General features: G+C 37.2%; 1 long non-coding RNA gene across 1 annotated transcript in view; it reads right to left on the minus strand.

The window, feature by feature from the left end:
* Positions 1-26,896, minus strand: part of LOC135301270 (uncharacterized) — a 79,852-nt gene that overhangs the window by 31,405 nt on the left and 21,551 nt on the right. The window lies entirely within an intron of this gene.

The raw sequence follows: 26,896 nt of genomic DNA on the forward strand, positions 1-26,896 counted from the left end.
TCGATGATATGTAAGAGCCAGCATACATAATATATAACCCAATCATCCTGAGTAGACTGTAAAAATACAAACTCTGCTTTTCAGAAAACAACATTAGAAAGGCTTGTTTAAGCTTCTGTCCAAGTTCTGACCTTGAGCTCCCTTAGCACTGACTCTCTGGATGTTAGATAAATGTGTGGTTCAGTGCAAAGCAAAACCTGTTATTACTTCTTGGACTAAGAGATGTGCAATAAAAAATATATCATTTTTTTCACATGGAACAGTTACATTTTGTAACCCTTTGTCAGGGGATGGCTGAAAACACAAGGAGACTCCTCACTATTGAAAAAATCCTGGGCAGACAGTGCTACCAACTGCTAATAAGTTCAGTGTTTCAGAGTCTTGGTCCAAGACACTACAGTACTGCTGGACCAGAACCTGAGAGTCAGGGCCCCTTGCTACTTCTTATATACTTGTACACACATTGCTGAGTATGAAAACCTGTGAAATGTTTGTACAGAAATCAAGGAGATTTTTTAACTACTCTGGTGTCAGGTACATCTGCCTACAAAGGTTCTCTGGAACAATCACCAAAAATAGAAAATACTGTAAGACAAAAAAACAAAACACAAGCAAAAGTTTCAATTTCTGAAGATTGGCATGATTAGGATTTAGTATTCAAATGACAGAATTTGACAGAAAATAAGGAATTTCTGATAATTTTAATTGCTTTAATGAAAGAGTTCCTCCCTAAAAAAAATGCATTCATAAATGGTAAAATTCCATAATGTTTAACATAATCTTTGAATATACAATAAAACATTAAGAATGCCTGAGCCAAGAAGTCTACAGCAAGCATATCATTGACTCACAGTTTGGTTAAAATTACAGTTATAATACTGAGATAAATAGAAAAAGAGAATTGAAAGAGAACTCCAGCAGTAGCTTAGTCCTTAACTTAGTGAGATTGCTTAAACACCCTGCCACGTCTCAAAAGCAGAAGTGCTCCAAGAACTGTGACAGCTCAATTCACTTTTCCACTTCAATACTTCACAGAGCAGTGAGAAAATATGAGTAGTATGTGCATTTTTTAAGCCGAGAATGGCAGAACAATTTAGTGCCTCACAGCAGTCTGGAAACTCTTTCAGAAAAAAAAAATTCCATAAAGTGCTTATTTGATCAAATTCTCTATTTATCCACTGTGGCATAATTATACACACCCAGACTACTTTTATATGACACTACTGACCACTGTGCTAATAAGATGTAGCAAACAATCTGTTTACTCTCAAACCCATTTTGAGCAAGTTACAGTAATTCAATGTTATAAATCACATTTTAGTGTTCTGAAAGCATAAAGCCCATGCACTTCAGAAAACAGCTTATACTTTATCTAAGTTACAGTTGATTGATCCAGTAATTATAAAATGGAAATGTACATCACACTGTAGGTGCATCAGTGCATCTTTTCTGAGGGAAATACTCCAAGAAATGATTGCAGAGGTAAAGTAAATAGCCAGAACTTATAATACCCTTTGACAGAAAACAAGCTAGTTTAATTTTGGGTGAAGAGTAAAGTACGCCTGCGGTTGTCTCAGGTGTACACAGACCTGCTCTTTGCAAACATTCATCTGGCTGAACAGAAAGTTTTGACTGGAACGCAGGAAAAAAAAGGAGAATTTATGACCTTTGGAAGAAGGGTCAGGCAACTCAACCTAACCTGCAAGGATATTGTGAGGTTATGCAGCGAGCAAATCAAAAAAGCCAAAGACCAGCTAGAACTTAAACTGGCCACTGCCTTAAAAGACAATTAAAAGATTTCTATAAATGCACCAGCAACAAAAGGAGGGCTGAGGAGAATCTCCATTCTTTGTTGGACACAAGGGGAAGCATAGTGACAAAGGATCAGGAAAAGGCTGAGGTACTTAATGCCTTCTTTGCCTCAGACTTAAAGACCAGTTGTTCTGGGGGTACACAGGCCCCTGAGCTGGAGAACAGTGATGGAGAGCAGAATGAAGCCTCCATGTTACAAGAGTAAATGGCCAATGACCTGCTACACCACTTACACACAACAGGTTTCTGGGGCTGGAAGGGATCCATCCCCCGGTACTGAGTGAGCTGGGGAAGTGCTCACCAATCCCCTTTCTGTTATTTACCAGCAGTCCTGGCTAATTGGAGAGGTCCCAGTTGACTAGAGGTCAGAAAATGTGATACCCATCTATAAGGGTCTGAAGGAGGATCTGGGGAACCATAGGCCTGTCAGCCTGACCTCAGTGCAGGAGGAGGTCTGCAGGGGCAGGTCACCTTGAGTGTGGTCACACAGCGCATGCAGGACACCAGATGATGTCCAGACAGCATGGGTTTAGGAAGGGAGGTGCTGCTTGACTAACTTCACCTGCTTAGCGGATGTGTGAAAGTCTGTAGATCTTGTCTGCATGGAATTTAACAAAGCCTTTGACACCATTTCCCACAGGATTCTTCTGGGTAAACTGGCTGCTCTTGGTTTAGATGGGAACACACTTCACTAGGTAAAAAATAGTTGAACACCCAGGCCTAGAGAATGGTAGTGAATAGAGTTACATCCATTATGTTCTCCAGGGATCAGTACTAGGCCATTAATAAATGGTTCGGATAAGATCAGGGACACCCTCGATCAGTTTGCAGACAACATCAAGCTGGGCAGGAGTGTTGGTGTGCTCAGTGGTAGGAAGGGATCTGAACAGGCTGGATTGATGGGCCAAAGCTGAGCAAGCCCAAGTGATGGGTCCTTCACGTCAATCACAATAACATCGTGCAGAGCTACAGCCTGGGGGAAGTGTGGCTGGAAAGCTTCCCACTGGAAAAGGACCTGGGGGTGCTGGTTGACAGTGGCTGAACATGAGCCAGTATGTGCCTAAATAGCCAAGAAAGCCAAGAGAATCCAGGCTTCTATCAAAAATAGCGTGGCCAGCAGGATTAGGGCAGGGATCATCCCTCTGTACTCAGCACTGGTGAGGCCACACATTGAATCCTGTGTGCAGTTTTGGGGCCCCCACTACAAGAAACTTATTGAGGTGCTGGAAGCATGGCCAGAGAAGGACAATTGAGCTGGTGGAGGGTCTGGAGCATAAGTCTTATGAGGAGATGCTGGGGTTGTTTAGCCTGAAGAAAAGGAGGCTGAGGGAAAACCTCATGACATTCTACAGTTACCTGAAATAAGGTTGTGGTACATCTCTTCTCCCAAGAAACAAGTAATAGCACAAGAGGAAATGGCCTGAAGTTGCACCAGGGGAAAATGGTATCAAAACGGATTTTAGAAAAAATTTCCTCAGGGAAAGGTAGCATTGGAACACACTGACCAGGGAAATAGTAGAGTCACCATTCCTGGAAGTAGAAAAAAGATATGTGGACGTGTTTAGGGACCTGGTTTAGTAGAGAACTTGGCAGTTCTGGGTTAATGGTTTGACTTGATGATCTTAAAGATGTTCTGCAACCTAAATTGTGCTATTATTCTAAAAATCATCAAAAGCCACTCATCAAAAAAGAAGGCATCCCAGCAGAACTATTATTATAAACTATTTAAGTTAGCCCAGTTCATTTTTTCTGGGAAAAAAATGGTAGTAGTTATATGAGCAGCATGCAGGCTGCTGCTCATATAACCTTTGACAGAGAAACAAGGAGCTGAGGGCAGTAACCTTTACCACCAACAAAGCTGGATGGTTTGTTCATGCCACAAGGCTACAGAAATCTCTAGTGCTCCAGGAATGCAGACCTTCAATGAGAAAAAATTTTGAGCATTCAAGAGAAAAAAAACCAAATACCACCCTTGCTACTGACAAGAAGTAGACATAATTCATCCTAGCATCAAAAAGGCAGATGGTTCATCTAACAAGAAAAATCAATGGTATTTGTCATACTTAATGATGACATTTTTTAAACTTCTCTGTATTTGCAGGGCAAAGGCCAGCCAAGCTATGCATATTTCATCTGCTGGAAGAAATGTTGACCTTAATGTCTTGCCCTTTTTCAACTCTGACCTTTTAAGACTACAGTGAAGGGGTAATCATGATTAAAGTGGGAATAGATATTCATATGAAGGATAATGTAGTTTTTAGTCCACTTTGTTACTTAATTCTTTTGTTTAGGGAGTAGTAAGATTTTTTGCTCCTGAAACTATGCAGCTACAATGCATTTATGTTCCCCTTAACATATTTTGTATTTGTCCCCATATTTGGGAAGTAGAAGGGATTAAAATCTACTGTAACGGTCCTGTACATATCATTTTGATAGGTAATACAGTAAGTAAGAACTAACTAGAGCAATCTGCAGCTTGAATACAAACAACATTCTTTGCTATATATTTTTGTTCTATCTTCAAGCATAGAAACATTTTCTTGCAGTTTGACACAAGTAAATAATCTTGTCTCAAGGGATTAAAGCCGCCCATTCATATGTATTTCATTTCCATCCTTCCTGTTTTAAATCATCCTAAGTTACTTTCTCTTCATTTCTTCTTTTAGTAAGAATTTCTTATCTGTCTAATCTCTGACTGGAATGTATGTAGGCTAAATCAATTATATTCTTTTGTTAACCAAGCTAGCTCGAAACAAGGAAAGCCATATCCCTGTTAAGTAGCCTTAAGCAAAAATAAGCCATTCAAGCTGAAAATTTCCTGAAGAAAGCCCTAAAAAGGAAATGAAAACACTAATTATGTAGTAGGAAGCTAAAAGTAACATGAAACCCCCAGAAATTAAAGTGAAAAATTTCAAAGGATAAGTCTGGGAAAGGATAGAAATAAAGTATCATGATTCAGAGCTGCATGTTTGAATCAGGATTTCTGACTAAAAATAATTGCTCTCCTTATTCCTACTATCTAGCAGAAAGAGAGTTCCATGAGCACTCTGTTTGGTAACATGATTTCACTAAGAAATGCTGGATCCAGAACTGATCATTACCCTTAAGGGCGGTGCAAAGATATCCTTGGAAGTTGATTTGCTGCTATCCAAGTGTTCTAGGCCATTATGTCCACGTTACATATTAACCAGAAAAGAAGTTTGCTCCAGTCCTCACTCCTAACTCCATGGGCAGGGAGCTAAGCACTCTGTAGAGAACCTTACATCCACACTGGAAGTGGAGTGCAACACTCAAGTGGGGAAACAAATTGAGGAATTGGAACACAGTAGAGGAGTTAATCCTGGGGAAAATACCAGAGAGGGGAGGGAAGGGTTTTATTTGTCACCATCCTAATTTATTTTAAATGGTGATAAATTAAATTGCTTTTCTCCAAGTTGTCTCTTTTGCTGTGAGACTGATTGGTAAATGATTTCCTTGTCTTCATTTTGACCCACAAGCTTTTCCATCTGCTTTTCTTCCTCTGTCATTTAGAAGAAGGGAAATAACAAGACAGGAAATGAGAGCAGAAGCAAGGTGGGCATCTGGCAGCCTGCCAAGGTCCAGCACCACAACCAGGCATTTTCTTAAGCTGGAAAAATACCTTGAGAAACCATCTATGTAATTCAAATTAATAATCAGTCTTACACACCCCCTCATACATGAAATGACCATTTGATTTGATCAGAGGTTCCTATTGCTTTAAATACCTTTTTCCATAAAGAACATTAATAGTTTGGCAGTTTTTTTTCATTAGCTTAAAACAAAAACAACAAAATCACAAACAAATATATTTTTAAGAACTGTTTTTTTAACAACTATTTTCTGAGATGTGCACTGTAATACCTTGATCTTTCCCGTGTCTTTACATATAGCTTAAAACCAAAATTTAGACAGCAATTACTTCAAATGTCCTTTAGTAATTCTATAATGTATTTTTATAGTTCTAAAACCTTTTTTAGTAACAGTTACTCTTATCCAATGCCTGATTTCAGAATAACAGAGTACAATTCTCACATCCTGGGTGCACTTGGTTTCTTAGAAAGCATTGCTTTCTCTCAAAATGGACCTGCTGAAGCAGTGATGGTTATAAGGAGCAACCCTTGGAGCAAGACCTGTGACCTACTGCTCTTCACCCATACAAGACCTCACTCACAACCAAATTAAAAGCCAGGCAGTCTTTTGCAGCAGCACTCACTTTATCCTCCTGCTTGTCTTCCTGTCCCTGGAATCTTACCTTCTTTTTTTTTCAAATACTTTCTTAGCTCCAAGAAAAGATGTGAACGCTGCAAAACCTAAGAATAGATAGCAGCAGAATATTTTGAGTTAATTTCTGAAAGACAGAGGACACTGTCTTTTTGTCTGAACAAGTGTTTTGAATACTTTAGAGCAAACAGATCAAATATGAGTTTCCTACTTTCTGCATGGGTATTTTGAGGACAAAGTCACTGTATACAAAAGTTCTACCCCACAAGCCATTGCTGGCAAGGTTATGAACCTAAAAAGGCAGAGTTTTGAACTGTATGATTTTTGAAAGAAAATCCTGATCAGCCAAATGACTATACCTTCTCTATTTCCAGTTCTGATAAACTGCAATGAAGCAGCTCTAGGTTTTCCAAAAAAATGAGGAATTGAAAACATAGAAGGAATTCTCTCTCGTAGGCTCCATTTTATTCAAGGCTTATATAAATGTGCTTGTAGACTTATGCCAACACAAAACTTTAGACTCTTTACAGATGTTTCCATGGACATTTCTCTACAGAATTACTAACATACCAAGACATTAGACATATCAAGTACTACAAAAGCTGTTCTGATCTCTACTGATGGAATACTTACTGCTTTGTTCCACCATCCCATGCCAAAGTGCAAAATCAGTAAAGCCACAGTAATGTCACTTAAAACTAGGATGCCAAGTGAATTTATAAAAGCCAGTAAAGCACATAGCAATGGTGCTACTACAGACTGCTATATATCATTCTGGAAAAATGCCACTGACATAATTTCACTTTTTAATGTTTTAATTTTGTCATAGAATCAAGGAATTTCCAAAATTAATCTGCCTCTTTTTAAAGATATCAACTTGATGTCTTTTCCAATTCTGTTTCAATAATGTGGACATTTCTAACCTCTGTATAAGTGAGCAGATGTGTACTGGGCTGGTGCTCAAATACCCTGCAGAGGGATATCCAAATAAATATAGCTTTGAAAGCTAATTTATAACTCTTATGTTGTTTCTTTCTTGTGGCTTAGGAATGGTACTTCTCCCCTTCTCCCCTGTTCCCTCTCCAGCAGCTGGATGGAGAGGAGAATTGGAGGCAGGCAACTACTCTGTCACTTCTGTCCAGTCCCACAGAGGACAATAAGTAGGGAATTCCTTCATTGCAAGCACACACCATACTTCTATAAATCCACATTCATCTTTCAGCTAGACTGCCACAGCAGGATATCCAAAGGAGCCTGCAAACAGCTTGTTCTCCTTGAGAAAATTCAATCATTTCCACATAGCTCCAAGATAGACACCTTTTCACAAACTAAATTTTACTCTCTTTGCCTCACCAGAAACTTGGTAATGGGGGTAATGGCAACCAAAATATTAATTTGTCTTGAGTGAGTTGCTGTTTTGGTGCCCTGGGTTAAAACAATTTATGCCACTTTGCCAGAAACAATCAAAGGCTTTAGTCCGTTCCTCCTTTCTCTTCTTTGGTCTCTGCAAAGTTTAACATTCTTGCTTCAACCATTTATTCCAAGTGGAATTTATTCAGCTGGGACCACTGGCACTGGAATTTCTCAATCCATAAAGCAGCTCCAAACAACTCAATTTCCAATGGTTGTTCATGTCTGCTCTCTAAAACAAGATCCAATCCTAGGCAGGCCCTATAACAACAGGGAATATTCAATATGCACCATGAAATCTAAAATAAAGGAAAACTATCAATCAACCAGAAACCTCCACTGCAGTTCACTGCATGCATTTGTTGAAGAAGAAATTTTAAAAAAGTAATCAACTTCTTAAAAATAAGATGGGAGGGTGCAGGGGTAGAGGATGCGTATGGGAGAGGGAGGTAGCAGGGGGCAGTTATTTGCCAGGTACCTTTTCACTTTTAAATTTTTGTCTGTTCTGAATCCACTGTGTTGAGGAGAACTCATAGGTATAGAAGAATCATACTGCAGGATTCTCCTTCCCCCCCTTCCTTTTCATTTTGGTGATAAAATTCAAAAGCTAATAAAATCAGACAGATTATAGCAGCATTGATGAATGGCCATGTCTGGATTTCCTGTCTGGAGACCAGAGCAGGCACTGTCTGAGAAAGAAGACAAGACAGTCACTGCATAGAAAGAAAAGGAATATCCAGCAGATGGATTATGTCTGGCTGGTCCCATTATTAATACTGATCTGTATCAGGCAGTGATGAATACATAGAAGCACTCAGAAATACTAATAGTTTCACCCTTTAAGTACTAATTTCTATCCTTCTATCCTATTTAACATTAAAAATGCTCTGTGATCTTGTCATTGATGGAAATGGTTATAATGAAGAGGCAGGTCTCTTGGGAAGAAAGACTATACCAAATTTAATGAAAAATATTAAAATCAGCTTGAAAGGTAGAGAAGTCATAAACTATAACCAGAGAATATCAGAGAAAACTCTTTCCCCCTAAACAATTTTTATTCTTATTTAAATGTAATTTTAAAATCCTAAATCTAAGGATATTTTCAGTTATCAAGACTATGGGCTTAATATATTCTAAGCTATTAAAAAAGAAGGAAAACAGGACATATTAGGTAATGTGTCAATAGTAACAATCAATTACACAGCATTCATGCTGCACTGAGTTAAGCTTAATGTCACAAAATCTCTAATTCTCCATTTTCCTGGAACTTTAACTCTTTCAGAAGCCTCTTCTGAGAAATTGAAGCATGTGAGTGCACTGACATACAAACAGGTAAAAAAACATCTAAGTCCTGAAAGTGCCTAAATATCCACTAAATCAAACTGGAAACAGCAGTGGGTACCTGTCTGGAGGAGACAGCTTGAAAAAGACCAACCAGACTGCAGCATCCACCAGTATCATTTATTCAGGATGAAGTAGGGGAGATCATTTGGATTGTGAAGGTTTGGATGTTGACTCTCAGTCTCATAGTTCCTGTTCACTATTTTGTTGATTATCCTATTTGGAGTATTAATGTGACACAGACCGATAGGATATGCTCTGGCCTAGCTGAACACATTTTCTTGTGAGCTGCTGCTGCTTCATGATACTCAAGCAATTTTCTCTTTCTACATTAAAAGCAGGGTCACATTTCCTCTTGAAGCACACCAGGACCTGTGCAATACGTATTTAGGCATCAGAACAGGCTTTTAAGATCTACTTGCTGAAAAAGATTTGCTCAAAGTGACTGCAAGCTTGACTTGATGGCTAAGGAGAGTGGGAAAAATTTAAATAGCCACAAATGGAATGTAGGTGGTATCTATCAGCCAAAATAGTAACATTCATTAAATAACATAAATGCACAGCATGACTGAGACTGACAATAAAATTCCTCCTAGTGGCATGATCTCAGGATTGTAGCCACCAAGGTGGCTAAAATCTGTGGGTCTGCATTGTCATTGCCACACCAATATCTGCATCTATCAATATCTGCATTAAACAAGAAGCTTCTCCTGGGATAAACTCTCCTTATGAAATTACCCAGAGACAGATGCATAAGGGGGTGATGGGAAAAGAGAGTGCTTTCCTTTGTTCTCCCTCTTCTTTTTCCTGGAAATACAGGTAAGCATTGGTCTAGATCATGCAATAAAGAGGCAGAGCAGAGACCCCCACATCTGCTCAGGTTCCTGCCTACATCACCAAGACAATGTTCCCTGGCTCTTTTTTCTGAGCCTGAGATCCTATCCCTCACCTAAGGGTGTTTATAAACATAGCTGTGGGCTAAGAGAGGACACAAAACTGTGGAGGTAGATCAGCAACTTCCTAAACACTGCCAGCTGCAACATTCCTTTCTTTCTGTCCAGCAGATAGTTCTGCTTTAGCTTGACTCTTCTTGTTAAGAGAAGCAAGTATGATCTTATAAATTTATATCTCATATGCAGGATAATCTTCTAGGCTACTTTATTCACAAATAGTTGTATGGGCTTTTTTTATTCACAGCAAATTTCAGCAACTCAAGGATTGTTTTGAACACATTGTCACAAATCCAGTGTCCCAAGAAAGCCCTAAGAAAGACTACCTCAATCAGAAAACATAATTTTTCACATATATTTTGCCTGAAGTGACACTTCATTATCTTTAAATATAAACAACATTTATTTTTTCTTCATTAATTTGCCACATTTAACCTCAGATTTCAATCACACTGGAGAAGCCATGGTTTCATGCCTAAAAACAAAGACAAGAAATTAATAATTTTAGTTATTTCCATTACTCTGACAGTGATTTTGTGTTCAGCCTCAGGAAAATCAGTGTCTGCTCTGCTATTCCGTCATTTTTCTGTAAAGTAGAGGTACTAATACACACTTGTTTTTTCAATGTTTAGTTGGCAGCTTATGTTATATGAGTGTTTGTAAAATGCTTTGACATTTCTGGGAAAAACATCAAAGTCTATAAATGCCATCTTCATAAATATAGATATTGAAATGAATCATTTTCTCCCTTTATTATATTTTACTACTAAAAATAAAAGTTTTAGTCCTGTTTTGTTAGCAAAACTTCATTTTTAGACTGGTGTCTTTATTATTATGCACATGAACTGCCAGAAAAAAACATCTGAGAGTTTTAAGAAACTTCCAGTCCTTTCCTACAATGCACATAACAGCTTTTTTATTTTTCATTTTTGAGATAAAAAGAAAGATTTTCAGTAGGCCTTCAAGACACCCAAAGCTCTTTTCTGTTTTCTGAAGAACAAACATTGCAAGCCTTTTTCTCATTTAACAGTCTTCAGTAATGTAAAATGTTCCATGCAATCATTGGAGAAAACTTTGATACTCTTATTAATGCTGAGTAACACTTAACTAACAGGTTTCTGCAGAAAATATTAATCACCATACAATTCTGAACAAGAAAGATTATTAGAGTCAGAACTTTTAATAAAGCCTTTCCAAGATAATTTATCTGAAAATGTTTTCAAATCTAGACACACCAATAAAAAATTTTAAAAAAACCACAGCAAGACACATTATTAATTACAGAGAAAAAAACACATTAATTCTTGGGGTTACATCTGTTTTACTGTCTAGTGGATACCAGTGTATACATGGGTTTTATCTTCAGCATTTCATCCTGATTTTAAAAGATTATAGTTTATGTATCAATAAATTTAGAACCACTGCATTAGAAAATTTGAGTATGAAATTAAGTTTTTTTAATAACTTGAATAATTTCATAAAGAAGACCATATTTTTCAAAACATATCACAAGTCATTAGTTAACAAAAGTACTTTAAAAACAGCTCTGCCATTGTGGATGGAATTTGTTCTAACAGCTTTGAAAAGCCCATGATTTATGATCTCTGTCAAAAGGCATTATGCTTTTTTACAGTTCCTATTCAGATCAGCATATTTCTAATTTCAAAATGTAGAATGGAAATTAACCGCTTGGATTTCTCCATTTTGCATTTCTATTTGCAGACCAGCACATTCCTTTAGGAACACCAAGTTCCATATGTGTCTCTTTGTTATGTCAATGGTAAAGCAAAGCATGTTTTTCTAAAGCCCTTTACAGTTTGTCTAAAGCCCTTGTCTTTTATTACCAGATGTTACTGTGCATTATATAGTCTCTGAATAATGAGGGCTCTAAATAGCTATTTCAGGTGTGTATGCCCTTAAAACAATACCCATATTAAATATTCAGAAAGGTCAAGGAAAAAGCTAAATGAGCTTCTACAGAGTTTGTGAGATTCAATTATAAACCAAAATCAAATACTTAAAGGTACTTTTTTTCCTGCAATTTATCCTAATAGCTCAATAACATCCTTCTTGTTGTAGCTGAAAGCTAGAGCTGAAATTCCAATTTTTTTCAGGGTAATATCAAGCCTTCTGAAAACCTTACACAGAACTGTAATTAGCAGAACCCACTAACTCCAGCATCTCAGAGAGATCTGATATTTAAATATCCCTACAGCTAGCTAACCTAGAATAGTCACCCATATATACTTAGCAAGAAGTTTTATGAAGGCATTTTGTAGCTTCTACAAATATTTCAATTTTAGCAGATATTTGCCCGCACACATGTAGACTCACAGATTGTTTCTACAATATGGACCTGCTTACGACATCAACATTGGCCTACAATTCCTTGCACCCAAGGAAGATCTGGAGAGTGTGTTCTCTATAAATTCTTTTTGCCCCATCCAGTTCCTCTCAGCTGCTCATTACTATTTCAGCTGCTCCAATCAGATACAACTCCTGGCTTTTTTTGAAGGATTCCAATATTTGCATCACTGCATCCAAATAAGCTATGTGACCAGTGGCCATTCTCATGCTTCCTGAGAATGTTAGGCACAGGTCCACCACAAGCAAGGAAGCAAAGCAAATATTTTTAAACCATAGTTCCTAAAAATTTCTTTTAAATTCTGCAAGCTGTACTTTTAATTTCAGATCTCTCATCAAACAGGAATTCCTTGTCCAAGCCTAGAATGCCTCTGCAATACTTTTCTCTGAAAGGCAACTACCTAAGTGGTATGTGAGGAACTCTGGTTTGTCTGTGACAAGGTGAAAGAGGGGAACCAATTCAGCTGGAATGGAAGCTGAGATCAGAGCTGGTAGATCTGTCTGCTCCGAAGAATACCATGGATGAAGAAGGTCCACCCTCACAAAATGACAATCACAACACAACCTTAGATAAACACTATAGTTACAGAATGATAGTGCTGCTGCCATCTTAACAATGGCAAATCCAATTACTTCTATAGAGCTCTTTTAGGACCTAGGATAACAGAAACAAATGCATGATTCCAGTATACTTTCACAGAGCAAAGAGTGTAGTTTAAGTCAGTTCATCAGCCTGAATAATTTGGATCCTCACTGTAGTAAGCACTGTACTTACCATTTTTCTACATAATCTTTTTCATTGTGTCAGCCTTAAAGACATCCTTGTTTATTTTTCCTTCTTTTCTAGTAAAGAACTCTAACCTTGTTTTTATGCCAATCACTCAATTTATAAAAAGACCTTTGAAAAATTAAATTCTCTTTCAAACTCAAAAGTCAGTGAAACTGGAGGACATCCACTTAACTAAGGGTGCTGACCTTACCTGTGCCAAAAGTAACAGTGGTACTTATAACAGCAGATAAGAATCAAGCTGAAAACAAGATGAGGTACCTCACAGAACCATTTCTCCCTCAAACTGAGCTGTTCTTTGCCCCACAGAAGACAACAGCCTTTGTCTACATGGCACTTCCAGCCCTTACCCACCAATGGAAGAGATGCATTTAACAGCTACATTGTTATGCTGCTTTAGGTTTTAAAAGTAAGATCACCAAAGAGAACTGTGGAAAAATCAGAGAACCTGTGTTAACATAACTTTCAAGAGTTCTTGCTAAGTTTTCATAAGTCAGGAAAAGATAACACAAGGCTTTGTGAAAATAGTCAAACAGGCAAGCTAAGAGTCTCAAAGGAAATGGTGGAGAAGAGTTGGATTTCTGCATCATTAGAAGCCCCTATTACCTCAGTAAAGCAACAAATGGTGTCTCCAAATGGATTCAGCATTGAAAATAAATCACAAGGGAAAGCACACTTATCAGCAGGTCAGTTCAATTAGCAGTAAGACTGCAAGATAAAGGTCCCCTGCCCTTCACACCCACAGTGGGAGAACTGTACTTCTGAAGTGTAATAGTCCTCTTCCCTCTCCATATTAAGTCATAGGGCTTTTTAGCTTTCTGTGGTCTGCTGCAGAGACAGTCTTGTCCCTAAAGATAAGGAACAATAAAGATATTTTTAAAGTAATAAAAAAATATCTTTCATCCATGGCTTGTCACCTAGATACATATGGAAAACTTCCATTCTTCCAAGAAAACAGAGAAGAGGCAAAATGCAGAAGCAGTTCCAGCTGGCTAAAGGAGGATGGACCACAATGGGGCACATTAACAAGACTTCAAAATAAATGCTGTTAACAAAGAAAAAATAAAGAGTTTATCATATAATGTAACCATTTCTGGAAAGGGAGCCACAGTAACAGATGTTTTGCGTTGGTTTTTTTTTTCAATCTAGGAGTGCTAGTTTCCAACTAGTCAACATACTTGAAGCTGTAAAAACTTAAGAATAATACAATCATTATAACAAAATGTTACCAACTCTTCTTCCTTCCTGTCTTGGACAGCTTTGGGGAAGTACAGAACACAAACAGCTCTACCTGCAGGTTTTTATATTTCATTTTGTTACCTCTACACACTGGGCCCTTGCTTAGAGCACAGTTGGAGAAGTTTATTCTGGTAAGATTTTATAGGCAACATAAAATTTTAAGTTTTGCCTGTACTATAGCCCTTGTCTTGAAAATGCAATCTGCATTAACAGCATTTTAGAGTAAAAAACATCTAAATCAATCAGGTGAACCCAAAACCAGGTTTTGGGTATTCACTTTTGGATAAGTAACTGGAGAGCATGTCAAGCTTTTTTGCATGCCAGCCTCTTTTATTTTCAAACAGATCACAAACGGATTGTTTATAGATGGAACAGCAGCCCTCAGAGTAAAGCATAAAGGGCAGAGATTACAAAAGATTGATTTCCACAGCTCAGTACTGCCATAAACTTATATCCCAAGTAGATGCACAGGGGAGAATTCTCTTCCTAAGGTCAGCTGCTTATTTCTGGCATGTGCTTACAAATCCCTGGGGAGGATTAAAAGGACATTCATATAGTAGTTTGAAAAAGCCAGTAAAGAAATCATGTTCTTCTAGTTTCTTCTAGTATTTGCCTCCTTTTCATGAACCATGTGGTTAACCCAGAAAAGAGATCCATTTCCACCTGTAAGCCACATGCATTCTTGTCAGTGGAAACACCACCACAAGCCTTCTCTACTGAATTTACAAACTTTAGGCAAATCAGCAGAAGTGGGTTTCTGTTTACTGCCAATTCCATCAGGTGAGCAAAATGCAGATGAGTTTTTCTTGTCTCATTTCCACAAGCAGTGAAAATGTATAACATAAAACATCCATAAGTCTAAAATGTAATGGAATATAATGGAATGGAACACCCTTATGATTATATCCATTCAAGTCCCCATTTTCATTTTGATGAATTTCTCATCTTTCCTATTTGAATCAGAGCTATAATACACTTTTGACAAGACAAGTATTCACTCTATCAATTTTAATTGATTCAATTTTTCAAACAAGTTCAATTCCTCCCTTTGCCTATTTGTTTCACAGAAGTGAAGAAAGCCAAGAGTAAACAATAGTAAACTAATCTCCCAGCTGTTCATAGGATAATTCTTCTACTGAATCAAAACTAATATCTAAGATTTCAGACATTTTTGTCAGCTGACAAAAGATATTTCCATTCTCTTTTTAAACTGAATCATTAACAGAGTGCTTTGTCCTACCATTCATTACAGTTCCTCCAGTCTGCTCAGTTCAGGCATAGATCCTAGAATACATAAGGTACCATTTTAATTAATTGTATTCCAAACATAGGAATAAATAAATACATTCAGGTTTCCCCCTCTGAGCAAAACATGCAGTGTCTACATGGTACAAGCAGTCTTCCACTAGCTTCAGAACCATCTGAATTTGTTGCAATGCAACAAACACCTCAAACACAACCCACTCAGCAACATAAGCAATTAAATTGAAAGTTAGTAGATATTCTTCCATCTCCAATTTGAATACAAATCACAGCTTCTAATTTATCAGCTAGACTCTTGAGACACACACACAGAGGAAAAGAAAACGGAAAAAAGGCCACATTGGCAGCTGCTTTCATTGCCAAAACTCTGCAGCTCACGTTCCTATGGAGAACATCAATCCACTATCAGCAGGGCTCTTCTACTTCACACAGAGGCCAGTTCTTAGTCATAAGTGGTTTCAGAGCAAAAACAGCCAGAGTGCTTTACTGAAAATAATTATCTAAGCCCTATTGCATTTTGACCCATATTTCTTATGCTAAGACAGATCCTTATAATTTCTTGTTTTGTTAATAAAAGGTTTTTAGATTCTGAGGGGTAGTAGAAACAGGAAAAAGAGCAAGGGTCTGTGATATTACTCCAGCATGTCCACATGAGACAGCTGTGAATTGAACTCTCCTCTTAAACTACAAGTATGCATTCAGCAGATATGGAATTTAAACTCTCCACAATCACTTTTTTAGCCTAATATTTCATTACAGCTGCTACAATTAAGAAGCATACCTTCAGTACTTAATATAGTGTCTAGATGTCTTTGATCAAAGATTTTGTATTCATTTATTTCATGTGAAAAATTGTACTTAGTGTGGAGAGAAACATAACCATTTTGACTTCCATGACCATGTGCCTTAATACATACTAACTAGGTGAAGTTAGCACCTGGCTGTCCCTAAAATTCAACAGCCAGTTAGTACGTAGTGTGACATATCAAATTGTGCTTATGGCCCAGATATTTACAGGCTGTCTGATATTCTTTCCTCCCTGTTGCTCTCTGCTCCTGCTGTGTCTTGAGACATAACTACTAAAGTCACCTTGAAAAGATAAAAGGAAAAAGGACACTCGAGGCAACGGGTGGCTGATCCATCCCTAAGTAATAACTGAGTCTGGAAATTGAAGATATGAACATCAGGAAAGATTTTATAAGAAAGTTTGGAGCATCTCAGACCAATACATAGTAAGGCACTGTTCCCAAGTTCTACATCATTACTTCCTTTTCTAACAGTCTTTATAAAGGCAATATTTTAAAAACAGCATTCTTAGTGTAAAAATTCATTGGGATGAATTGAATTGAATTGAATTGAATTGAATTGAATTGAATTGAATTGAATTGAATTGAATTGAATTGAATTGAATTGAATTGAATTGAATTGAAAAAAAACACTGGGGGTTTGCTGTAAAAATACATTAGATTACATTATTGCAGTTACATTTGGAAATTTTCTTTAAAGGGAAAAATATTGTTAATTCTGACCCCCATTTAATGGGAACTTTTCAAAGATTACTAAATGACATAATATGGTATGTCAAATCCCTCAAATAATTTCTTCATGCCAGACTTCCTAAATATGCTCTTGTACAAAGATATAATGTATTTTAATTGCATACGGAAAATGTCTGAAATCTAACCGCAGGTATAGCAAGTTATGCCAGCCTTCAGACTTGGTTTTTTGTCCCTTGCATATAATTTTGATCACCATTTTAGGAATAAGCTGATATGCACAAAGAGAGTAATTTTCCTCTTAAATTGTTAATTAAAAGATTCATGCACACCTTCAGATCTCTCCTAAGAGCAATGTTCCAATATCTGTGCAGCTTTTAACGAGGTGAGCAAGAAAGGTCCAAAAACTACTCTTTTCAGTAGTTGTAATTTTAGTGTTCATAATTTACCATTCTGTGCTTAGCCTCAAAACCTGCTGCAAAGTATCAGAGAGACTATGTTGAGATATGGAAATACCATGTTCCAGAATTCCAGAGAAACTGCAAGAAATGGGGACTGCTCTGTTGGACATCTCTCTGAGTAACTCCTTCACTGAATTCTCAAGTCAGGTACAAGATTGCTATATACTCCTGTCACTGCACACCAGCCCTATATTTTACCATGGGCTTATTGATTCTACAGGGAAAATTGATTTAATGTGCAAAATATCCCCTTTGTTTCAAGAGGCATTTGGAAAACCTTCTAGACCAAGAATCCCAGCTCACTGCATGTGTAACTTTGTATGTCCACCTTCAAAATGCTTAAGTAGCTCAGTGCTTCCAGACTGGGTATGCCAACTCAAAAAGCAATGCAAGACATGCACCTTTTTTCTTTTTATTTGAGCTTCTCTTTTGGAATGTGTACTCATTTCACAACATCCCCAGGGCCATCTGGCTTCAGGTTGCATTTTTAGGCATATCTGTCCATCCCTAAAGGATTAGTTGGCTTGAGCTCAGAGCTTAGGAAAGCTTACCAATAGAAAAAGGCAAATCAGATGTTAGCCAATAGAGAAAGACAAATAAGTTTTTAGATATATTATATTACAGTTCTTACACTCTAGTCACAACTGATACCTTTTCTCTTCACTTCTCTAAGCGGATTTTTTATTGTTTTAAAAGACAAATTTTATATTACAGCAAAAACAAAGAAGTTATTGAACCTTTTTTTTTTTCCCCTTTTTGCATTGCAATTACAGGAAAAATATAATATCACTTTGGGTCAATCTTCTGTGCTAATTCACAGGGTATTGAATAGCCTTACTTCCCGCATACAGAATTTCAAATTGCGTAAGCAGCAGATGGGAACAAAGGGTCATTTTAACCATGCTAGGGCGTGTGGTTTTAAGTGGTTTATTTCTAGTTATAGAACCTCTAAAATTGAGGCTTTATATAAGAAATTACATAAAATAGCAGATAGTTAAATTCACCACAGGAATTAAATTCAGAAAATAAATATGATAATAGGATGATTTAAAACAGCATGATTTCTTGATTGCAGTCTAAATATTGCTTAGTGCATGGAGAGAAAAGGAATCAGGATGACAGACTGCAGCAAGCACTCCTGTTGCCCAAGGACTCAGACCACTATTAATGAGTTGTGGACAGCATCTGATTCACCCATTCCTGCCATACACAAAGGAAGAGGACTTAGTTAATTACAAATTATCACTTATCTGATAATGCATATGGCTTCTTGCCATACTCTGAAAATTGTTTCTATAGTCTTAAACTGCTGTTACTGTTTTGAAAAGTAAGAAGTGTATATTGACCAAAAAAACCCACAACAAACCAAACAACAACAACAAAATCTTGGTTTTAATCTTATTCCATAGTAGATAACAAAAAACAGCAACAAAAACAAAAAAGCTGGTAAATTTTTGCCTGAAATCAGATTTTTTTGTTGTCTCGGCTTAAGAGACTCCCTTCTTTATGTTATGTTGTATGAAATTCTTATTCTGCCACTAAAGCAGTCTGGAGGACTAATAATTAGAGCTTTTAGCTTTAAATTTCCTTTGAATTTTGTACATTCAGCCAGCACCTATCCCAAACTGTGCTTTGATCTTTGATGCAAATGTAAGAAGAATCTTAACGTTCTCCCTTGAGGAACATAGTGCTGTCACTTTAACTTTATGGCTGATGCTGCCTGGGGTTAATACCGTATTGCTCTCAGATGCAATAAAGGAAGGGACCACATTTTGCTGAGAAAAGGAATCAGACTCACAGTCCTTCAATTTTAAATATCTTATCTGGTATTTCAAATATTTTATTTTGCAGTGTATTATTAAAAGAAGATAATACAAATATTTTTATTGTCCATAGGTACAGTGCCATTCTGCCACAGTCCCTTTTCCTTTAAAAACAACTGTATGGATAACTTATTTTTAAAAGATTCCTCAGAGAACATTTTGTAAGACAACAATAGTAAATTAAAGCACAGTTATAATTTATATTGAGTCCTTCTAGTCTTTTATGGTTTGACTCTCTAATAGAGCTACTATTAGCAACTCCCTGCAGAGCCTCTTTTTGTAATCAAAATGACAACTCATATCATCACTAGTAAACATTGTCTGAAATTTAATACAACACTTCTTTGAAAGGGGCAGAGACAATTTTAAATTTCCTACACTGGAAATGTAAATGGAAAAGCTCATCAAATTCAGAGGTCTTCTGATTAGGACAAGAGTCAGGTGAATAAGTAAACACTTCAAGTGGCATTTTTATACTAATAAAATCTAATAATTCCTTTGTGGATTTGCTGTGGTAGGGTGCAATCCTGTTTTCCAGTGCTGCTGATGTACCCCTTCTGTAAGTCCTTACACAGAAGGCACAGGCAACACCAGCAGCATCCTTTCTCCTCACTCTCTAACATTCACACCAGTGTCCATACTTAGGTTCCGACTTGTTTCTCTTCAAGGTCTCAGATGATCATTCTTTCTGTACTCTTTGCCACAGGTTAAATTGTTCACCTTGCCAACTTAGACTTGCTTGTAGCCTGATACAGGCCATGGCATTATTTTGTGAAGTGGGAGTTCAGGATTCATGTCTCTTTAACAAAAGTTATGATTTCAGTCCTAGATTTTCCACTGCTGAATAAGTACTCTAACCATTGTGCTACTCAGTGTTTCTTTACTATAAACTGAACTCATCATCTTCAGTATGTCATTCATTTCCTTGATAAATCAAGCTCTTCCAAGGACTTATGCAGAGTTTACTCACACTTGTCACTATCTCTGAGACACAACAGGCCTTGATTAGGGACTTTATATTTCTGAACAGTGGCCTGAGAGCAAGTGAACAGTTCACATGGTGATTTTAGCCCTTAGTCACCTGTGGATGCCTACTTCAGCTCAGTGCCTAATACATTTTGGTGCAGTCTGTCTGCACAGATGCCTCTGTATATGTCACACAAGAGCAAAACTGATTAGTCCAAAGATACTGTACATTTTAATTTAAGAAAAATGCATGCAGCTGGCAAGGCATTTTTCAATTCTTTCTATAAGTATCTTGATCACATGCATCTGCAAGAATATCAGTTCTTCCCCGGTGATCTGAAGAAAGTAGTTTCATAGCTCAGTAAAATATATTAGAGTGCATTCAAAGAAGAAACAAAAATTTTAAAAATATAAAAGAGACAAAGCAACAAAGACCACTAGTATGAAATCCGTGTTTCTTTTTCCTCCTTTTTTCTCCTTTTGAAACTCACCCCTTACAATTCACATTTATCTTGTTCCTTATAAATAAGGACCTGCAATCAATGTGATTTTCTTCTTCCCAAAGATAGTGCCTTCAGTTCTAAGGATGATAATTTTATGAATTTATATTGGGAGAATAATTTTAATTTGAGGAACTGGTTTTTTTAAACACACATTTACTACAAATGATGAAATGGCAGTATTATTATATATGGTATTAAGAAAACGAATTTACTGAAAAGCATTTATACACTTTGTCTCACAATTACATAATTCTTATACTAACCCTGTTGCCTACATCTTCACATTTTCAAGAGGTGTGAATCTGACAGATCAGATGTCGGTTCAGAAAAAGTACACTAGAACTTGCAAAAGGTTGGATGCCATTCTGGCTACACTGATTAAAGACTGACACATATTTGGAACATGCTAGTTTAAGACTGAAGATGACAACAAAGGAAAGTATGAAGACATGGAGGCTGTGATTGATGGGTGGTACATTATTCTAAATTAATACTTAAACTGGGAGCTGACATAGTGGAGCAAAAAAAAAAGGTTGTATTTTATCTGATATGCTGCCCTTCACAATAGAATACACTGGAGGTTCACAGAAAAATACCATGCTGTTTATAGCAAACACAGAAAATCTTTATAACTATCTCCTTTATAACACAAATGGAAATGCCATCTTGATTTTTATAGTTGATTGCGAGCTACCATCTACCCTGTCAGACTCAACCTTATGTATCTCACCACTTTAGTATCTCTCTAACCTCTGTACAGTTATCCACAACTCAGACACACCTGTATTTCAAAGTGAAGGATCTCAATCACCAAATACTTCCTTCTCTGCCCTTACTCCTTTCACTTTTCCCCAGAGTCTCCAAATTCCCTACTAGCTATGTCTGCTCACCTTTATCTCCCAACATCACTTGCCCCCATCCTCTTTCCTCCTGTATCACCTATTTTTAATTGTCTTTCTCCAGTGTGCTCAGATATCAGCACCAGGCTGCCTGACCCATGTTTGTCACACAGCTTCTGATGCAGGGTTGGGGTGAGATGGGAGGATATCTGTGCCGGCAAGGGGAGCTTTCCTCATCATCCATTTTTCCTTGCATCTGCAGATCCCTTCCTCATGGCCAAGATTTGTTTGGCGGTCTACAAGTGTGCAACACTGCTCTTGGATATCTCTCTGCTATGTGCAAGTGCCTCATAGGAGAGACCCACATTGAGTATAAGCAGTTGGCCACGTCTCATATGTAAAAATCAGTATGAATCTCATCATAAGCATCTTTGTAAGTCTTTAATTTCTCTCTTTCACATCCTCACTCACTCACAGAAACTATAAACACCTCCAGTCCCCTAGAACATTTCCATCTGCAACTTCCGGTGACATTTTAAGTTATAGATTATATTCAGTGCCAGTGTTTTCTTTCTAAAATGGAATAGGTCTCCATAAAAGTCTAAAGTCTCCTATTCAAATCTTAAAAAGAAGAACCCAAGACTTTAACTTAGAGAATTTGCTAGAAATCATAATTCCTACATCCTGTTTTTCATCTGAGAAATGCATTCATTATTTCATATTTTTAGACACAAAATTAGTATTAGAAGTAGGAATCAGCTTTGAATATTAAAACCCAAGTTATGGACTCCAAAATCAGTAGTTTTGAGCTTTTAAAATTTTTATGGTACTTTCTCTTGTTAAACAGCCTGTTTAATCATCTCATTATCAATCCTCTTTCCAGTTTAATATCCCTAACTTGCAAAGAAAGCAAATACATCTGCTTTAGCCTGCCTGTGCAAAAGTTAATCAAAAAGTAGTAAGTAAAGCTTTTTATGCCTTTTTTTACTAGTACATCACAACAGGAGCAGTGCTAAGGCTACATAACTGCAATGGAAATACAGAATATTAAAATAACAGAACAGTACATTCTTATTGCAATGCAAAAAATATGAAAGACCCAAACACATAGGGACAGAAAATCTGATAAACAATTTACCTGTTTTGGTAAGATCTGTTTTAATATTTCAGTACTATTATCATTCAGGGTAGGACTTTTATGAGTGGAATAAAAAAGCAACCATTAGGATGCACTTATACTTCAGTGAAGTGCAATTTAGATGCCTCCACTTTTACATATGATTGTTTGAATGTCATCTAAGCCCTACAACAGTTTTTTTAAGAATTAAGAAGCCAGTTATTTCTCTGATGAGTACATGTCACAGACTTAAAGAAATCTCCAAAGTTATGCCACTAACAGAAACGTAGTTCCACTCTTTGTCTTCCCTAACAGATTTCCTCCTCTTCTTGCCCAAGTACTGCTATCCATGTGCCCACTGAGCCTCCCAATCCAGCTGTGTGCTAACTTCTTTTTTGTTTTGCGCTTTTATTAGTTTTGAGCTAGATTAGTAGTTTGGTTCAACAAATCATAGACTGCCAAAAGGCAATTCCAGTACAAAGGTGGAGGTGAAGTGAAAATATGTTGTCAAGGATGCAGAGGAGGGTCCTGTCACCCCTTTGCCAGATTCATGACCTGAGTATTCAAACTAAACTCATGATACTGCAGGTTAACCACAGGCACACAGACAGGGTGCTTCTGGTGCCTGTATACACTGGGTATTAACCCTTTCATACAAGACCATGCATAACAGATACACTTTTTGAGAAGCTGCCAAGGGTAACAGGTTTCAAAGCCACAAAGGAAATTCCTCAGATCAGCATTCTGCCTGCAAATAAACTGCTGTAAAACTTCTGCTTTTGGAAGATGAGCTCTTTCCTGCAGAGTAATCATGCTGAGTATCCCAGCCCCAACATGAAAAATAGTTGAAACTCCAAGTGTAAGCTATATTTTAAGCACTGGAAAATGAAAGGATTTCCTCTGTTTGCAAATTCTTTCTTCAAGAATGGGGTATCATCAAAGCAGCTCTTTAGCCCTATAACATATACTACTATCGTGGTTCCTATCTATTCTTTACCAATCATCTCACAGAATCAATTAGGTTGGAAAAGATCTTTGAGATCATCAAAGTGACTTAATACCACCTTGTCAACCAGACCATGGCACTGAGTAGCACATCAGTCTTTGCTTAAACACCTCTAGGGATGGTGACTCCACCAGCTACCTGGGCAGCCTATTCCAAAGCCGAATAACCCTCTCTGTGAAGAACTTCTTCCTAATGTCCACCCTAAACCTCCCAGTGTGGAACTTAGGACTGTGTCCTCTTGTCCTGCCACTGGTTGCCTGGGAGAAGAGACCAATGCTCACCTGGCTACCTTCTTTCAGGCAGTTGTACAGAGTGATAAGGTCTCCCCTGAGCCTCCTTTTCTCCACGCTATACAACTCCAGTTCTCCCAGACATTCCTCATGAGACTTGCACTCCAGACTTGTCACCAGCCTTTTTACCTTCCTCTGGTGTGCTCCAGCATCTTAGCATCCTTCCTAAATTGGGGGGGCCCAGAACTGGACACAGTACTCAAGGTCCAGCCTAACGAGTGCTGAGTACAGGGGAAGCCCTGCAGGGGGTTGTTGTGGCCAAAGTGCACAACTCTGTTAAACCTCATGTTCTTGGATTTGGCCCATCAGTCCAGCCTGTCAAGATCCCTCTGCAGAGCCCTCCTCCCCTCCAGCAGATCAACACTCCCCCCTACCTTGGTGTTGTGCAAATTTGCTAATGGTAGACTTGATCCCCTCATCCAGATCATTGATAAAGATATTAAACAGGACTGGGCCCTACCCAGATTCCTGGGGATCACCACTGGCCACCAAATGGATGCAGCACCACTCACCACCACTCTCTGTGCCCAGCTGTCCAGCCAGTTCACAACTCAGTGGTTACAATTTAAGTAAAATCACTGTATGTAAGACAAAGACTTTTGCAATACTTTTTTTAGTCATCTCTTCAATCTAATTCTTCCAAGATGTTTTTTCATTCTGTAAGTGACATTTACTGCAATTCTTCATAAACCCCTGAGAATTGGATTCCTTGCTCCTAGAATTGAATAAAAAATGTACACAGCCTGTCAGCAGGTCACATGTATCCTGCCAACCTACATCTAATAGATTTTTCACTTTTCATCAGTGGATTTCAAGACAGTATGTAGTCTGCCAAATTTACTAAAAAGCTTGCTACAGTATCGCACTTTCAAAATGTGCAATCTGTCAAAGCCATAGCTCAAAATGTCTGCTACGATGAGAGTCTTTGAAAAATCTGCTATGGTGTTGGCATTCATTCAGAAAATAATGAGTATATCAACAGAGAAGGAGGAGAAAGGAAAAAAGTTGTTGGGGGAGGGGAAAGAAGTGGAGAGAAAAGAAGATTAATCCTAAATGTAATTTTCTGTATCCTGAAGAGACTACAGGAATTCTTTTTGCAAGTGTAATCCAGTTTCACACAAATTCCTCCAAGATGACAGCATATTAATTAGCAAATAGTCTGAATGCTACATTTAATAACATTGATGAGAAGATAATTTATCATAAATTTGACCACAACTGTTCATAGCAAACCACAATATTGATTCAAACACTGAATACATTTAGCAAACAGTGGAAGACAGACTTTTACTGAATATTACATATATGGAGAGTATCATAAGAGAAAGGTTTGGGAGAGTAGGGATGCTTAATTTATTAACTGAAATATCAAGAAAATCAAAGCAATTTCAGGAGACCTGTAAATAAAGGCGAACTTCTGTTTCAAAAAAGACAATAACACCAGCATCAAAATACTAAAGGACTGTGAAATACAATTCTGAGAACCTTTCTTGTCTGATTTCCTTCAACCTGCATTTTAGAAAATTCACATTTACATTTAAAGAACATTAAAAAAAGACAAAAAGAGAAGGTAAACAGTAAAATATCTGCCTATTAAAAAACAAGTTCTTATGCACCTTCTTGAACAACTGACAGCACAGGCAAGTGTGCCTGAATATTATGCCAAGCTAGCGAAAGGACTGCAGCAGAATTTTGCATTCAAAGAACTACAGAAGAGCTGTTTGACTCCATGCCATGTATCTCTGAAAACAGCAGGTTACAGAAAGTTCCCTGGATGTAGAAAACCAATGCATCCTTAACACCACAGTCTGAATCTCATCACTTCTAGAAGCAAGCAGAACAACTGGTAGTAAGAATATTCAAAAAAAAAAAAAAAAAAAGCAAACAAAAATTAAATAAACAAGCAAAATTAAAATTAAAAAAAAAACCACCACACAAGCCTTCACCCTCTCCAGGAAAAAAAAAAAAGCCAAAAACAGAACCAGAAAAACAATTTAAAAAAAAATAAAATAAACACTCCATGGTGAAAAATGCTTGTGCAAAATTTGCTACATCCAAGAGAAGGCTACTGAGCTGATTAACATCAATCACACAAGCTTACAATGGAGAAAAAACTGGAATAAACAGGGCTTGTGAAATCCCTTAAATTACCAATTTTAGTTTTCTCTATTAACAATTTAAATATTAATTTTATAATAAAATATGGATTTGCTGTTAATTTCAACAGCCTTTGATTTTACTTGGTAATCTCATTGAACATCTCGCCTGGGATATACCAAACCAGGCAGGTCCTGGAAAAGATCTTTACTGAATTCATTATTACATTGGAATTGTACCTAATTTAGTGAATAAAAGCATTTCAATCCCTTTTTCCTGTAAAAAACCCCAAATTATTTAATCTTTGATGAGATTATGGTTTTACATCTAATTGTTATGTCCCTAAAAGCACAATAAAGTGTCCCAGTTAACTTTGGCAATGGCGAAATTCTTTGGTTGCCTTTAAGAGACAAAATTGAGAAATATCTTACCATTTTATAAAAAAAATATTTCATAGAATTTAAACTATAATGAGTTTTAACATCTAATATTTTGAAGCATAATTCTTTAATCTCTATTTTTACCCCTCTTGCTTCCATACAAATATCTTGAACAAAGAAGTCACATTCATAGCTTTTTTTTGCATGATCAAACCATGTGTGGGAAAGTCCAGCACGAACCAAAACTCTGTTCTATAGGCCTCAATACAGTGATTTCTTTCCAAATATAAGTATAGTAACCTAAAGTAGATCACAGATTATTCTGAGTTGGAAGGGACCCACAAGCATCACCGAGTCTAACTCTGAAGTGAAAGCCCCATAAATGATTGAACCCCTACCCTCAGTGTTATTAGCACTATGTTTTAAGGAATAGAGCTAATCTTGGGGTCAAGTAAGTCAGCTAGAGAGTTTACTCCGTAGACTAATAAACAAATGCAGCTAGAATACACT

The sequence above is a fragment of the Passer domesticus genome, chromosome 5 (assembly GCF_036417665.1).
Source record: "Passer domesticus isolate bPasDom1 chromosome 5, bPasDom1.hap1, whole genome shotgun sequence".
Lineage (NCBI taxonomy): Eukaryota > Metazoa > Chordata > Aves > Passeriformes > Passeridae > Passer > Passer domesticus.